Genomic DNA, 14,852 nt, shown 5'->3' with positions numbered 1-14,852 from the left:
GGTTCCTCAAAGAACCTTTCAGTGAACAGTTCTTAAAAGCATGATTAAAATTTAACTCCATCTAATCACAAGTAGCTTGTAGCAGCAATTTGCTTAAAGCAGACAATTAGCTTTTTACAACACCGGTTGTGATCTTACTCAAAATATCTCTTTGTAACTGTAACTGTGGTACTGGCTATCTCCAGATCATTTTGTTTTCAAGTGAAGCATTGGGAATCTGAGCGGATGTGGATCCATGTAGCCAACAGAACATCATCATCAATCCACCGTAAACAAGACAAAGAAAAGACTTCAAAACCACTTTTCATGGCCTCGCATTCAACAAAAACAAATTTAGATGAAGGTACACGTTGACTTTAAATGTCTAGTGCATCTTCCATGTTCATTACAATGTAAGTTTATTACAACAGTTTGACAGCATTGTGTTGATTACCACAGAAAATAAAATCTTCCCTCCATTTCATAAAAAAAAAAAATTAATTGATTGATTGGTTTGTTTTTGTATTTATATTTTACTTATAATTTTTTGTATTTTATTTATTTATTTAATTAATTAATTCAAAGTATTATTTGTTTGTTTATTCGTGTATTTCTATTTTATTTATATATTTTTCTATTTTATTTATTTATTTAAATCAATGATTTTATCACACTGCTCTCTTAAGGCACAATTTATTTGTTTGTTTATTTATTTGTGTATTTCTATTTTATTTATATATTTTGTATTTAATTAATTAATTATTTAAATCATAATGATTTTATCACACTGCTCTGAGGGCACAATTTGTTTGTGTATTGATATGTTATTTATATATTTTTATATTAATAATTAATTAATTAATTAATGTAATTATTTAAATCATAGTGATTTTATAACACTGGTCTGATTTACTTTATTTTACGGTATGATTTATGTTATTTATTATAATTTTGTATTTTATTTATTTATTTAAATCATAATAATTTGATCATACTAATCTCTTAAGGCACAATGTGTGTTTTTATTTATTTGTGTATTTATATGTTATTTATATATTTTTGTAATTAATTAATTAATTAACTTATTTAAATCATATAGTAATTTTATCCCACTGGTCTCTTAAGGCACAATTTATTTGTTTGTTTGTGTATTTATTTATTTGTGTATTTATTTGCTACTTATATATTTTTTTGTATTGAATTAATTATTTATTTTATTTATTTAAATCATAGTAATTTTATAAAACTAGTCTCTTCTGGGCATTCCTTTACACAACAATGGCGTTTTTGGAGCTTGAAAACGCAAACTTTTGAAAACGTGTTTCAAAGTGCAAGATTTTAAATATGATACCGTTATCGTCTCTCACTACAAAAACTCGAATTTGTAAGAACTGTGACACATTATGTTCAGTCTTTAGGTGCATAGCATTTCTTTACAAAGCAACATCGCCATCTACTGGCCTGGCAGCATAATACAGCATTTTTTGCCGATCCGTGTGAACAGGGATTGTTTTCGCTTGTACACAAAAAAACGCAAAGGAAAACTTTTCTGTCTAGTACACAAACACGCAGTGTAAGAGTGGATGTCTATTTATCATAGCTGAAGTGAAGCAAAATAATGCTTTGTGAAAATAAAGCGAATGACGAACGCCAGCTCCAGACAGACAATGACACTCAAAACTGTCCTGTTAGTATATCTAAACTTACAACAACAGCATATTTGTTTCTGTGAGCGAAACCGATGTTACTCACGTATGGAGCAGAAACAACGCAACCTCTGCGTCCATTAACGTGGATCCTGAAGCTCTTGCCTGATCATTATCCATTCCTCTTTTGTAATGTCTCTCAGCCATCACTCTGTCTACAGTCTTCCTTCAAATCTCGCTCTTGCTCACTCTCTCTCCTCCCTCATCATGATTGAATACGCCCCCTGCTCCTGATTGGCTACAATTATGTTGTGGCGCTCAATCTGATCCACTTTCATCAGCGTTTTTCAGAAATCACCTACTGCACCTTTAATGTGTAACCTCAGTGGACATTTTATGGGCAATTTAAAATCTAGTAAACGAGCATACAATACAGAAAGTTTGTTATTATTGCATGTGTTGTTAGAGTCATTGTGTTAAGGAGCCTCAGGGTTGTTTTGTGTATTAAATATCAGCTTAGAGTTGTTGCTCAACTGCATGTGTAGAGCATTGACCCCAACAACAGCCAGATCGATCGAACCCACGTCCAGACAAAAACATTTCATGGCTGGTTTAGCAGTTACGTGATTGCAGCCCGTACTGTTTCAGGGTTTTTTTGGAAATGTTTTTATGTTGCTTTTTCCAACTCAAGATCATCACGCTTAACAAGAACTCAGCAATAGATTTTTTTGTGAGAAATAAAACACAGCTAATCCCACTCCGAGTCAATAACGTCTGCTATGAGACATAGTGCAGCTTCCACTTTAACGCTCGGTTTAATTGTGATCTGAGGTTTTATTACGTGTCCGAGTCTTTATCAGTTTTACTTTATGAAAAAGGTGACGGCAGTTGCTTGTGTGTCGTACTCTCATAAATTGTTTAAATATCCCCTCATTCAACCCTCCCTTCCTACACATAATGTTTCTCTGCAGGGAATTTCATTATGGCCTAGATTAGAACAATCACTCTAGAGAGAGAGACTGCAAGAAAGCTGAACAAAAAAAAAGCTAACAAAGGAGATAAGGTGACATTTCACCGTCTTAAATGCGGCCTGGCAGTAATATTAATAAGCTATATCCACTTGGTTTTATCCTATTATTGATTTGCTTTGTCCATGCTCATTTAAATAAACATTATTTCTTGAGGGGGACAATCCATTTTAAGTAATAAAGGGATTTTTTTTTTTTTTTTTTTTTAATGGAGGAATAAGGACTTTTAACTATATGTTGCAGTTGTAATTTCATATATTTAAGGTTTTATTTGGTGCTTTATTAATATAGCTATATTAATATGAATTCATATATCAACATACATGATTGAAAGGAGTCTTGCAGTACAAATACATTTGAGTATCAATTTTACAGCCACTCGTTTACGTTCTAATTGTCTATTTTCTATAATGATGCACCTTTATGTTGATAGTTTTGGTATTTTCCATATTTTTAAGTTCATTAGAAATGTAGCTTAATTGGACTAATGATAACCCTCCAAATACTAATAGTAAATATTTATAGGTATTTGTAAAACAAATATTTTTGTAAATTTGGACAAATGTTAAAATGTACAATACTGGAATTTTTTAAATAATATATATATATATATATATATATATATATATATATATATATATATATATATATATATATATATATATATATATATATATATATATATATAATATAATAAAAATAATAATTATAAAATTTATTTATATGATGTTTTTAATATTTATAATGTAATTTTATTTGTATGTTCACAACATTATATAATTATTTATTATATATAATTGCAAATATTTGTATTAAATATGAATGTATAATATAATAAATATAAATAATTTTTTTATTGCACAGTAAATACAAATAATTAATTAATTTAATATTATGTAATAAATAATATAATAAAATTATATTTAGAATTTTATATACTGTATGTTATATTGGTTTTATATATATAATAAAAGTAATATAATAAAAATAATAATTATAACATTTATTTATATTATGTTTTTAATATTTATAATGTAATTTTATTTGTATGTTCACAACATTATATAATTATTTATTATATATAATTGCAAATATTTGTATTAAATATGAATGTATAATATAATAAATATAAATATTTTTTTATTGCACAGTAAATACAAATAATTAATTAATTTAATATTATGTAATAAATAATATAATAAATTATATATATATATATATATATATATATATATATATATTTATTATATTAAGTATGCATTTAGATAAAATAGACTTAGATAAAAATTCAAGTATTGTACATTTTAACATTTGTTTATATATATATATATATATATATATATATATATATATATATATATATATATATATATATGAAAGTACGAACATTTCTACATCTGTAAAGTTTAGATACAGTCAATATGCTGCTCTTCACAATACATACAAAAACCTATGATTACTCATGATATTGTGTTGAAATACCTGAGAGCTTACTAACCAATCATCTTTTGACACAAGATGATAGTATCTTAAGTTGTAAATTGTTGCAATGTGCAACTGATAAGATGTGAAACTTCAGAAATCAGGACCTTCCTCCAGTCTGCAAAGTCAAACATTAACCTTTGGGATGCCATTCTAACTTTCTGTGGCACCAGCAGCCAATGAAACATGAAATTAAATTAGTGCCTCTATATGTTTTGTGGGCAACAGAGCCACACAAGAATGATCGTCTGTCTCTTGTTTGGTTTCCTGTTCGTAGCGCTGTAGAAATAACATCTCTCTCCCCCTTGGCTATCATTTTCGCCTCTGCCCAGCTAATGCGTATATATCTCGAAGCAGAGTTTTGGATTTTATGTGTTTTTCAAAATGTTTGAGTTAAAAATCAAGAAAAATGTCTGTGGAAATCCTAGCACATGGAGCAAATTTTGCCTTCCTGACAAAAATAAATACATTTTGAAAACTCAATATTTGACCTGGAAAAGTGAAGGAAAGTCTACTAAATTCAAGGTCAACATCTTTTCCTGAGGCTCGCAATGTGGTTCCTCAGAAGTCAATGATAATATTCCTTCAGATCCGCCCAACAACTTTTACAGACGGCAATCATAAGTAAGCAACCTTGATCTCCATCTGCTCCCTGGCATCCTAAATTTTCATTCACCTTGAATATACCTGAAATTATTGCTTGTTGAGAGTTAATTGCCACATTATGAGTTCAAACAGATTGTTCTCTGATCATATTTCTATATTCATGCCACATCAGATTAAACTAAAATGATTTCACCCTACGAATACATTAACACAATCGTGACACTCATTACACGGTTAAATCAACCTCAAAACAGCCACAGTGGTTGTAAACAACAACACAGTTTTTTGGAAGAAATAACAGAATGGGTTTTTGAAGAAATAAAGAAATGTGTTTTTATCCATGGGAATGAATGCAATCTGGAATACAAATAGCCATGTTACATTTGTATTCCATCAAGGGATTGGGACGAATCCGTTCCTGTAAATAAATAATGGAGTCTTGCTCAGGATGGCCACCATAAATTTTTAATGTGTGCTGCCCAGCAGGATACACTGGCAGGCACAGGCAGGTAGAGGGCAGAGGGAAGCTGGGAACACTTCCTGCTGTTACACTGGATTGAAATGGCTTGCTGTAGGTGCTGAATGGGTGATGGGAATGTATATTGGTGATACAAAAAATGTATCTTCCGTTTATTACAGTTTCTTTCTACAGTTACAGAGCATAAGTGTTATTTCTTTTCCATCTTTTCCATAAAATGTACTTTAAAGGATTAGTTCACTTTCAAATGAAAATTACCCCAAGCTTTACTCAATCTCAAGCCATCCAAACCTTCTTTCTGATAAACACAATCGGAGAAATATTAATAAATATCCTGACGCATCCGAGCTTTATAATGGCAGTAAGCGTTACCAAACAAGTATGAGCTGAAGAAAGTGCCTCCATCCACATCCATCCGTCATAAATGTGTACTCCACACTGCTCCAGGGGGTTAATAAAGGCCTTCTGAATTGAAGCGAATTGAAAAAAAAAAAAAAAAAAAAAACATATTTAACAAGTTATGAAGTAAAATATCTAGCTTCCACAAGACCGCGTTCCATAGGCGGTCTGGCAGAAGCTAGATATTTTACTTCATAACTTGTTAAATATCGATATTTTTTTACACAAATGCATCGCTTTGCTTCAGAAGGTCTTTATTAATAAATTGTTTCCATGCAGGTTTGTGTATATTATTAAAACAAAGGCTTTAAAGCAATTTTATATGGAAAATTCATAATGACAAGTGCTCAGAATTATATATATATATATATATATATATACAGTACAGTCCAAAAGTTTGGAACCACTAAGATTTTTAATGTTTTTAAAAGAAGTTTCGTCTGCTCACCAAGGCTACATTTATTTAATTAAAAATACAGTAAAAATATTGTGAAATATTATTACAATTTAAAATAACTGTTTTCTATTTGAATATATTTCACAAAGTAATTTATTCCTGTGATGCAAAGCTGAATTTTCAGCATCATTACTCCAGTCTTCAGTGTCACATGATCCTTCAGAAATCATTCTAATATGCTGATCTGCTGCTCAAGAAACATTTAATGTGTACAATTGTACAAAATATTTGTGTACAATATTTTTTTTCAGGATTATTTGATGAATAGAAAGTTCAAAAGAACAGTGTTTATCTGAAATCTAATCTTTTGTAACATTATAAATGTCTTTACTGCCACTTTTGATTGATTTAATGCATCCTTGCTGAATAAAAGTATTCATTTCTTTAATTTCTTTTCAAAAAAATAAAAATGAAAATTCTTACTGACCCCAAACTTTTGAACGGTAGTGTATAATGCTGCAGAAGCTTTGTATTTCAGATAAATGCTGTTCTTTTGAACTTTCTATTCATCAAGGAATCCTGAAAAAAAAAGTACACAACTGTTTTCAACATTGAAAATAATCATAAATGTTTATTGAGCAGCAAATCAGCATATTAGAATGATTTCTGAAGGATCATGTGACACTGAAGACTGGAGTAACGATGCTGAAAATTCAGCTTTGCATCACAGGAATAAATTACTTTGTCAAATATATTTAAATAGTACACAGTTATTTTAAATTGTAATAATATTTCACAATAATACTGTTTTTACTGTATTTTTAATTAAATAAATGTAGCCTTGGTGAGCAGACGAAACTTCTTTTAAAAACATTAAAAATCTTAGTGGTTCCAAACTTTTGGACTGTACTGTATATTGTGCACTTTTAGATACAACATGCAGTACAAATAATATGAGGAAAAAATGGAGAAAGATTTATCAGAATATACATTCATTTTCTAAATATTGTTCATTTAACAGCTTCAAAATATCCTGAAATTAGTATAAAAACTTAGACTTTAAATTTATTGAAAATGGGAAATTCATATTTATTGGTACAATGTATTATTATTATTATTATTATTTCAGATACAACATACAAATAATATAAGACCCCCTCGCCCAATCCCCCAGTGAAAAAGACAAAGAAAAAAGCTTTAGATGTATCAAGATAAGTGAATATACATTAATTCTATAAACTATAATAAATATTGTTCACTTAACAGCTTCAAAACAACCTGAAATTATTATAAAAACCAATACTTTAGAACAATTTTAAATTGGAAATCCATAAGCATTTTCATAATTCATAATAAGATCATAATAATTTTTCATAATTCATAATATAAAACATGCATAATAAGTAAGTATTATTATTATTTAGATGCAACAAAAAATGTGAAAAGGGGAAGGACAAAAATGAATGAAAAAAAAAACACGTTTTGATATATCAAGATTATCAAGACATTAATTGGAATATGGAAAATATCACTCATTTGGTTCAAAATGACCTGAAATCAGGAGGTTTCAGCTTGATTAATACTTTGATTAACCCATTTTGAATACTATTCCCTAAAAGCATTGAATATCCCCTACATTGCATTGTGGTTTCTGCCAAAAACTCTTTGACAGAGCTGTATGCCACTTCCTGCCAAGTCAGTGTCTTTATTTTTCTTTCTCTTCCTCTCTCTTTTCTCCCATTAGGAAAGTAAATGCTTGGTAAACATGGCCAGCTGTGAACCCTCTCATCCCATCTGCTCCGCAGGGACGGCCAGGCCTTCGGCACTTAACTATAATGCATTCATTGTAACTTAAAGCAGCAGTATTAGGAGGATGATTAAGACTTACCAAAGACTAACCAAATGTCTGTTTGTATTCAGGTATACGAATGTTCTGTGAACAGCCGACCGCAGTCGAGAGCTGTTGAATTGAATGGCATCCCACCGCTGGGATCTCCAGAAACAAGTGTGTCCCATGATGATAAGGTGCCTGTGGTTATCAGCTGAATCTAAAGAGGATAGTGTGAGACTATCTGAAATGTGTGAGAGCTAAAATACAGCTTCAGAGACCTCAGGCTAGCAGCAAACTTCTGAACTTGGTGAGTATTGTGCCATTCTTGAGAAATATGTTTACTTTATGACTAAGTGTTATAGTGAACAGCATATGTTACATAGAGATAAAAAATATAGAATAAACAAGAAATGAATTGGCATTGGTAAATGTTTTCTAAATGTTTGAGGGAAACAAGTCTTAAAATTCCATTTGAATTAAAGATTTGATTAACTTTGAATTAAAGAAATTAGATCTCATTGGTGACAGTTATAATTAACCTGCTAAACTGCAGCCTTCATCTCAATCACTGATTGAGTACAAACTACTGAATATAATTGATTGATTTATTTGTTTTAAAATAGTCTCTTTTACAATAACGCTGATTTGATTTCTACATTTCTAAGTAAAAAGTATTGCAACACTTCAGATTAAATGTTTGATGATCTGTGGAAAAGTTTTGAAACGCCTTCAAAAGCTAAACCCAAGTTTCTTAGTAATTGTGAGGTGAAACAAAGCATGGGGCGGGGCTAACTGTTTTTCTGACCAATTGCAGACTTGGGGGGAAGGGCCTGTTTAAAAACAATCTTTATGTCCCTGAGGCTCGCAATGTGGTTCTTCAGAAGTCAATGATAATATTCCTTTAGATCTGCAACAACTTTTTTAGAAGGCAATCATAAGTTTGCCACCTTGATCTCCATCTGCGCCCTGGCATCCTAAATATTAATTCACCTTAAATATACCTAAAATTATGTTTTTTGAGAGTTGATTGTCACATTATATGTCAGAACAGATTGTTTTCCGATCATATTTGGTCTATTTGATTTTTTTCTGACCAACAGCAGTCTTTAGGGGGAGGGGCCTGTTCGAGACAATCATTATTTGGTGGTGGTGCAGAAATTAAACACTTCAGCTTTAAAGGTGCAATGTGTAAATTTTAGGAGGATCAGACAGAAATGTTTTCAGTGGTGTATAAAGACCTTACATAATGAATCGTTATGTTTTTATTACCTTAGAATGAGCCATTTCTATCTACATAAACCGCGGGTCCCCATACATGTTAAAGGATTAGTCCACTTTTAAATAAACTTTTCCTGATAATTTACTCACCCCCATGTCATCCAAGATGCCCATGTCTTTCTTTCTTCAGTTGAAAAGAAATGAAAGTTTTTGATGAAAACATTCCAGGATTTTTTTCCATATAGTGGACTTCAATGGGCACCAAACAGTTGAAGGTCAAAATTAGTTTCACTGCAGCTTCAAATTGTTCTACACGATCCCAGATGAGAAATAATGGTCTTATCTAGAGAAACCATCACTCATTTTCTAAAAAAAAAAAATTAAAATTTTATACATTTTAACCAGAAATGCTCATCTTGAACTAGCTCTCTTCTTCTTCTCTATTAAAATTCCGGCAATGTAGACACTGCTAAGTGTATTACTGCCCTCTACAGGTCAAAGTTTGAACTAATTTTTATATACAATATGCTAGTTCAATAGTATATAACAATTAGTTCAAACTTTGACCTGTGGAGGGCAGCAATACACTTAGCAGTGTCTACACTGCTGAAATTCAAATAGAGAAGAAGAAGAGAGCTAGTTCAAGATGAACATTTCTGTTTAAAATGTATAAAATTTAATTTTTTTTTTTTTTTTTTTAGAAAATGAGTGATGGTTTCTCTAGATAAGACCATTATTTCTCATCTGTTGAACAATTCTCATCCTGTAGAACAATTTGAAGCTGCAGTGAAATTTTGACCTTCAACTGTTTGGTGCCCATTGAAGTCCACTATATGGAGAAAAATCCTGGAATGTTTTCATCAAAAACTTTCATTTCTTTTCGACTGAAGAAAGAAAGTCATAGACATCTTGGATGACATGGGGGTGAGTAAATTATCAGCAAAAGTTTATTTAAAAGTGGACTAATCCTTTAAGTGGCCATTTTGCGCTGGCATTTTTCTACAGTAGCCCTAAATGGACAAACTTCTCTACAGAGCGTGTTTGCTCGACTGACTACTCTCTGCTGTTTCAGACAACAACATCTTTGTCCTTTGTTGGCCACCGTAGCTTCTCTATATTGCAATTCGCAACTTCACCGCTAGATGCCGCTAAAAATGTACACACTGCACCTTTAAGAACTAGAAAGAGAATTCCCGGTAGTGTGAAAAATTTGATTTTGTCTCTAAAAAATAAGAAATAAGATTTTGTCTCTAATTCACAGAACTTAAATAGGTCATTTCACAGTCTCAATACAAACTCCTTTGTTCTTTTCTTTCTTTCTTTTTTTTCTTCCTCTTTTCACCGATTCTCATTCTGTACATGTTTGATTCTGGCTCTGATATTTCATAACACCAAACTCTGTGCAAGAAGTTTGTGTGCAAGTCAGTACCATAACTTTGTGTGTCTCTACGTAAATCTTAAGATCTTATATAATACAAGATACAATTAATGTTAAGACTTAAGACTTGTTTTCAGAGAATATATCTTGAATTTTGTTTATTTTCCTTACCCTATTCATCATCATCAAACTTTATTACAGACTCAGAGTCCAAAAAAACAAGACAATACATAAAATAAACATCATAAAAAAACTAGAACAATTAATACAAATCAGTGTGATACAAAGATATTATTATTATTATTGTAAGCATAACAACATTTTGTGAATCATATGCTTAGAAAAGCCTTTTTAGATAGCGTTTTTTAATAGAATTGGAGGTCTTAAAATAAATCAGCTGATGACTACCAAGACCTGAGAATGTTCTAGGTCAGTGGCTACAGTAATTAAAACACTGCACAATTTCTCATTAACTGTGTCCTTTTCTGTCATTCCCGTTAAACTGATATGCATAAATGCTAATCACTCCCCATCATCCACAGAAACGTGCATAAATATGCAGCGAATAAAAAATGCATTTCAACAATTAAACCAAATTTAAAAATTTTACTGTAAAGACAGTAAAACAAGAAACCATGCTTGTTTGGTTTTTAAAACAATATTTTAAAATAATATAAATAGCCAATATAGAGAAAAGTTTTAGCATCATTTGTATGCAGATGCCACCTTGTTTGAGATCTATGCAATGAAGTCATTCTTTTTTTAAGTGCAGCTTAATTTTACAAATACTTTTTGTGGTCATGTAGTTTGGCCCCCACTATAAAAGTGCAGCTTTTAGTAAAGATAGCCATCAGTATTCAAGGTTTTTATGGTTTTACAGTCTCCTCCGAAGATGACTTCAATCTGCCATGGACAAACTCCTGAGGATTAGGAGCTTCGCTGTTATTGACTGAATCCATTCAGCATCTGGTGATGAAAAGCTTAGATAAGCTCAGCTGCCTTTGAAATGAACACAACCAAGACGGCAAAAACGTGGTATGTTGAAATTGCGCGCTTAATTTACATTTAAAAAACAACTGAGAATGTGATGCCAGAGAGAAAAAACAAAGTCCTGTTTTTGAAGTTTTATTCAGAAAACAACAATAATAAATGACAATTCATTTATAACTTGTATAGTCACTGTAGAAACATTAAAGCTACTGTCCGTAATTTTTTTTTGGTTAAAAATCAATCCAAAATCCATTTTTGAGCAAGTACATAACCATCCAGTGTCCAAAACTATCTCCTTACCTTAGCCCGATTCACAACGGTAAGCCTGTAATGTGTGTGTGTTTTTTTTTTTTTAATTCGAGTGGTACTGGTAGGTTTTTGCGGGAAATTAGCTAGTAGGTTATATCGCATGTGAGGTAGATCATTTATAGCCTTTTCTCACAGCAGCTGGAATGATTAAACTTATGATTTTGATGGCAGATTGTATGGTATGACAAATTAACGTTAGAGATTAGACTGTACAGAAATTGAAATTTACAGCTAATGCTAATACACGCTAAATACACAGTCACGCAATGCTGATGTTGTTAACATTAACAATTTGAGAACAAAGTATAACATTAATAATAATTTGCACGGTTTGACGTTGTGGCGACCAGGGCGGGCGAGAGCCGTGAGGGAACGATGCGAGGCCGGTGGCGCGAGAGTTAATGAGCCTTGAGTCTCTCATGGAGGAGCTCCGGAAGCATAAAAGGAGGAGCGATGACAGTGAAGGACGAGAGAGGACCAGGCCTGGATATTATTTTATGTTTTATTATGTTTGTGTGGCCGGCAGACGTCCGCGAGGGTCAGCCGGCATTACTTTCGTTTTGTTTATTTTGAATTAAAGTTACGTTGAATGTTCGCCGGTTCCCGCCTCCTTCTTCCCGTACATACGAACTGTGTTACAGACGTGATCCGAGCTAAGCGATGCGGTGTGGATACGGATTGCAGCTTTAACTAAAACTATTTAGTTGTGTTGATCCTGTGTTGTCAGACTTCAGTCTGCTTCATTACGTCCTCTTCCTCATAATGCATCAGTCACTATTGGATGACTAGCGTATTCCCTTAACATATTTTTCTGTTCCATCTTTCATTGTGGTCAGGTTTCACGAGTGACAGACGGAGATTATAAGGGAAGAGAGTATTAACTCTGCCAAGAATGGAGGGAACAAAAGGAAGTCCGTGAGAGGAAACGACTTCCGATCCTCTTTAATTAATGGCAGAGTCTCAGGTGAAATTTTTTTACACCCAATCATATATATATATATATATATATATATATATATATATATATATATATATATATATATATATATACATATACATATATTGAAACTCTTTAAAAAAAAAAAAAAAAAAAAAAAAAAGCTATTAAATGTTTTTTCTCCCCATGGATATTTTTTTTTAAATCAAACGATCAGTGAAAGGAAAAAGCTTCAGAAAATGTTTAGCATGCACCTCAGGAGATCCAAATAAATATTTTTATTATATATTTATATAAATGGTTTGACTTTTTTATTTATTTATTAATATTAAATGGAACTTTTTTTTCAGTTTTATCATTGTTTTTTCCAAACTTTAGGAGGAGATCAAAAAGAACTTTGAAAACTTTTTACATTGAACAGCTGCTGCAAATAGTGCAGTACAACACTGCCAACAACATTTTTCACATTATGATTGTACAATTATGTCCTGTTTTCAGCAGCAGCTATTTTGCAGTTCTAATCATGTAGGAAGTGAACTGTACTTCTTCCTGCACAACAGGCACTTCTACCATTAAAACAGGTTTTTGGGGCTTTGTGTTATAGGTATCACAGGAACTGACTCGCATTAAAAAAAAAGTGAGGCTGCTCTCAGCCCAGCTTACGCACAGACGGCCATTCAGCACCATGGACAACAACCAAACACACAAGCACATTGTACGTGATGAGCAGGAATTGGGCATGTCTGGAAGAGCCTCTTGAGCAAGCGTTTCAGCTGTCCAGAGCTCATCAGAAAAGACTGAAAAGCATCAAGATGGCATTGTGCAATGCTTAAAGGATAACTTGGATGTTTCAGCTCCTGTTATCTGTAGATGCTTGTCTTCAGCTGCACGACTGGAATGTGTTTCCTTTCACATCATCTCTTCTTCAGCATTTGAACCAAAACAAGAATGCATGGATTTCTTTTACGTTTTATAAAGTAGCAGTGATGTTTTTTATGTGAATGGGAACAGAAAGACCTTCAAAATGTTTTTAAGGAAATTTCTCTGAACAACCATAACATTGTCCTGAAATACTAGGAAGATCTTGACAGTGAATGGAAACGTGAGAAAATGAAATTGTCACACAAAATAAGTAAAGCTGTCAGAAATATAAGAGCGTGTCTTTTGACCCTGTGGACAGGACATTCAGAAATGTCATTTCCACCACATCTAAAATGATGAATCGTGTTTCACTGCATTTTGTGGTGAAATTACATCCTTAACATTTTTAGAACTTATTTATGTTTCTAAGGTTAATTTCATAGCTAGCATTTTATATATTCTAAATTAAAGATTTATTATTTAATTTAAAAAAGACAGTTTGACCGGAAATGATGCACAAAAAATGATTCTGTTCAAAAGTGATATTTACATTGATTTTTTATTTTATTTTATCATGCATATCACCTCATATTTGATCTCAAGCATGCTCATCACTGACAGTCTTTGGTAATTTAGAAAGAACACAATATTTGAATTTTTTTTATAAAATTTTGGTCAAATTGAGTGACAATTGAGAAACTATTGAGTGACAATAGTTTTTGGAAAAAGTGTCAATCATTTTTACACAATAAATATTGTAATGTTTATTTGACTTTCTCACTATCAATATATTTTGATGTTTGTCTGTTTTACATTTATTCATTTAGCAGACTTTTATTTAAAATCACAATGTTACAATGTGCTTTTTTGTAGTACTGTAAGTGTAAGAACGTGGTTAATATTATTTATATATTTGACTTGTGTTTGCAATTTGCAAAGTTTTAGTTTCCGATAGTAATTGCTCGAAATTTCTCAAATGAGCAATTGTAGAAAAATAGATGTTTTTGGGAACTTTCTACCATGCCTTCCTCATTTATGCTTGCAACTTTTCTATCTATCTATCTATCTATCTATCTATCTATCTATCTATTAGGGATGGATAAAAAATATAGATTTCTCGATTTTAATCGATTTTCATTTTTGCGAACCGATATCGATTCTTAAATCCCAAGAATCGAGTCTATCCTGTTGATCCTGTTCCAGTTGATGAATGAATGGAACATTGTAACGCGCCTCCAATCCAATAAATCGCAATAAACTTTGTGCTTTGTTACATTTGATATGACACTAAGTTTCAGATTTCAAATTATGTT

The 14,852-nt window shown here is 31.7% G+C and overlaps 1 long non-coding RNA gene across 1 annotated transcript; it reads left to right on the top strand.

Moving 5' to 3' along the window:
- Window positions 1–7,677: 7,677 nt before the first annotated feature.
- LOC125247617 lies at window positions 7,678–14,510 on the top strand. The gene is made up of 4 exons (XR_007180121.1): window positions 7,678–8,153; window positions 11,323–11,477; window positions 12,578–12,705; window positions 13,283–14,510. It is a non-coding gene; the product is annotated as an uncharacterized LOC125247617 (long non-coding RNA).
- The last annotated feature ends 342 nt before the right edge of the window (window positions 14,511–14,852 follow it).

The sequence above is a fragment of the Megalobrama amblycephala genome, linkage group LG15, assembly GCF_018812025.1.
Source record: "Megalobrama amblycephala isolate DHTTF-2021 linkage group LG15, ASM1881202v1, whole genome shotgun sequence".
In the NCBI taxonomy this organism is placed as follows: domain Eukaryota; kingdom Metazoa; phylum Chordata; class Actinopteri; order Cypriniformes; family Xenocyprididae; genus Megalobrama; species Megalobrama amblycephala.
This window is presented reverse-complemented; position numbering and strand designations above follow the sequence as displayed.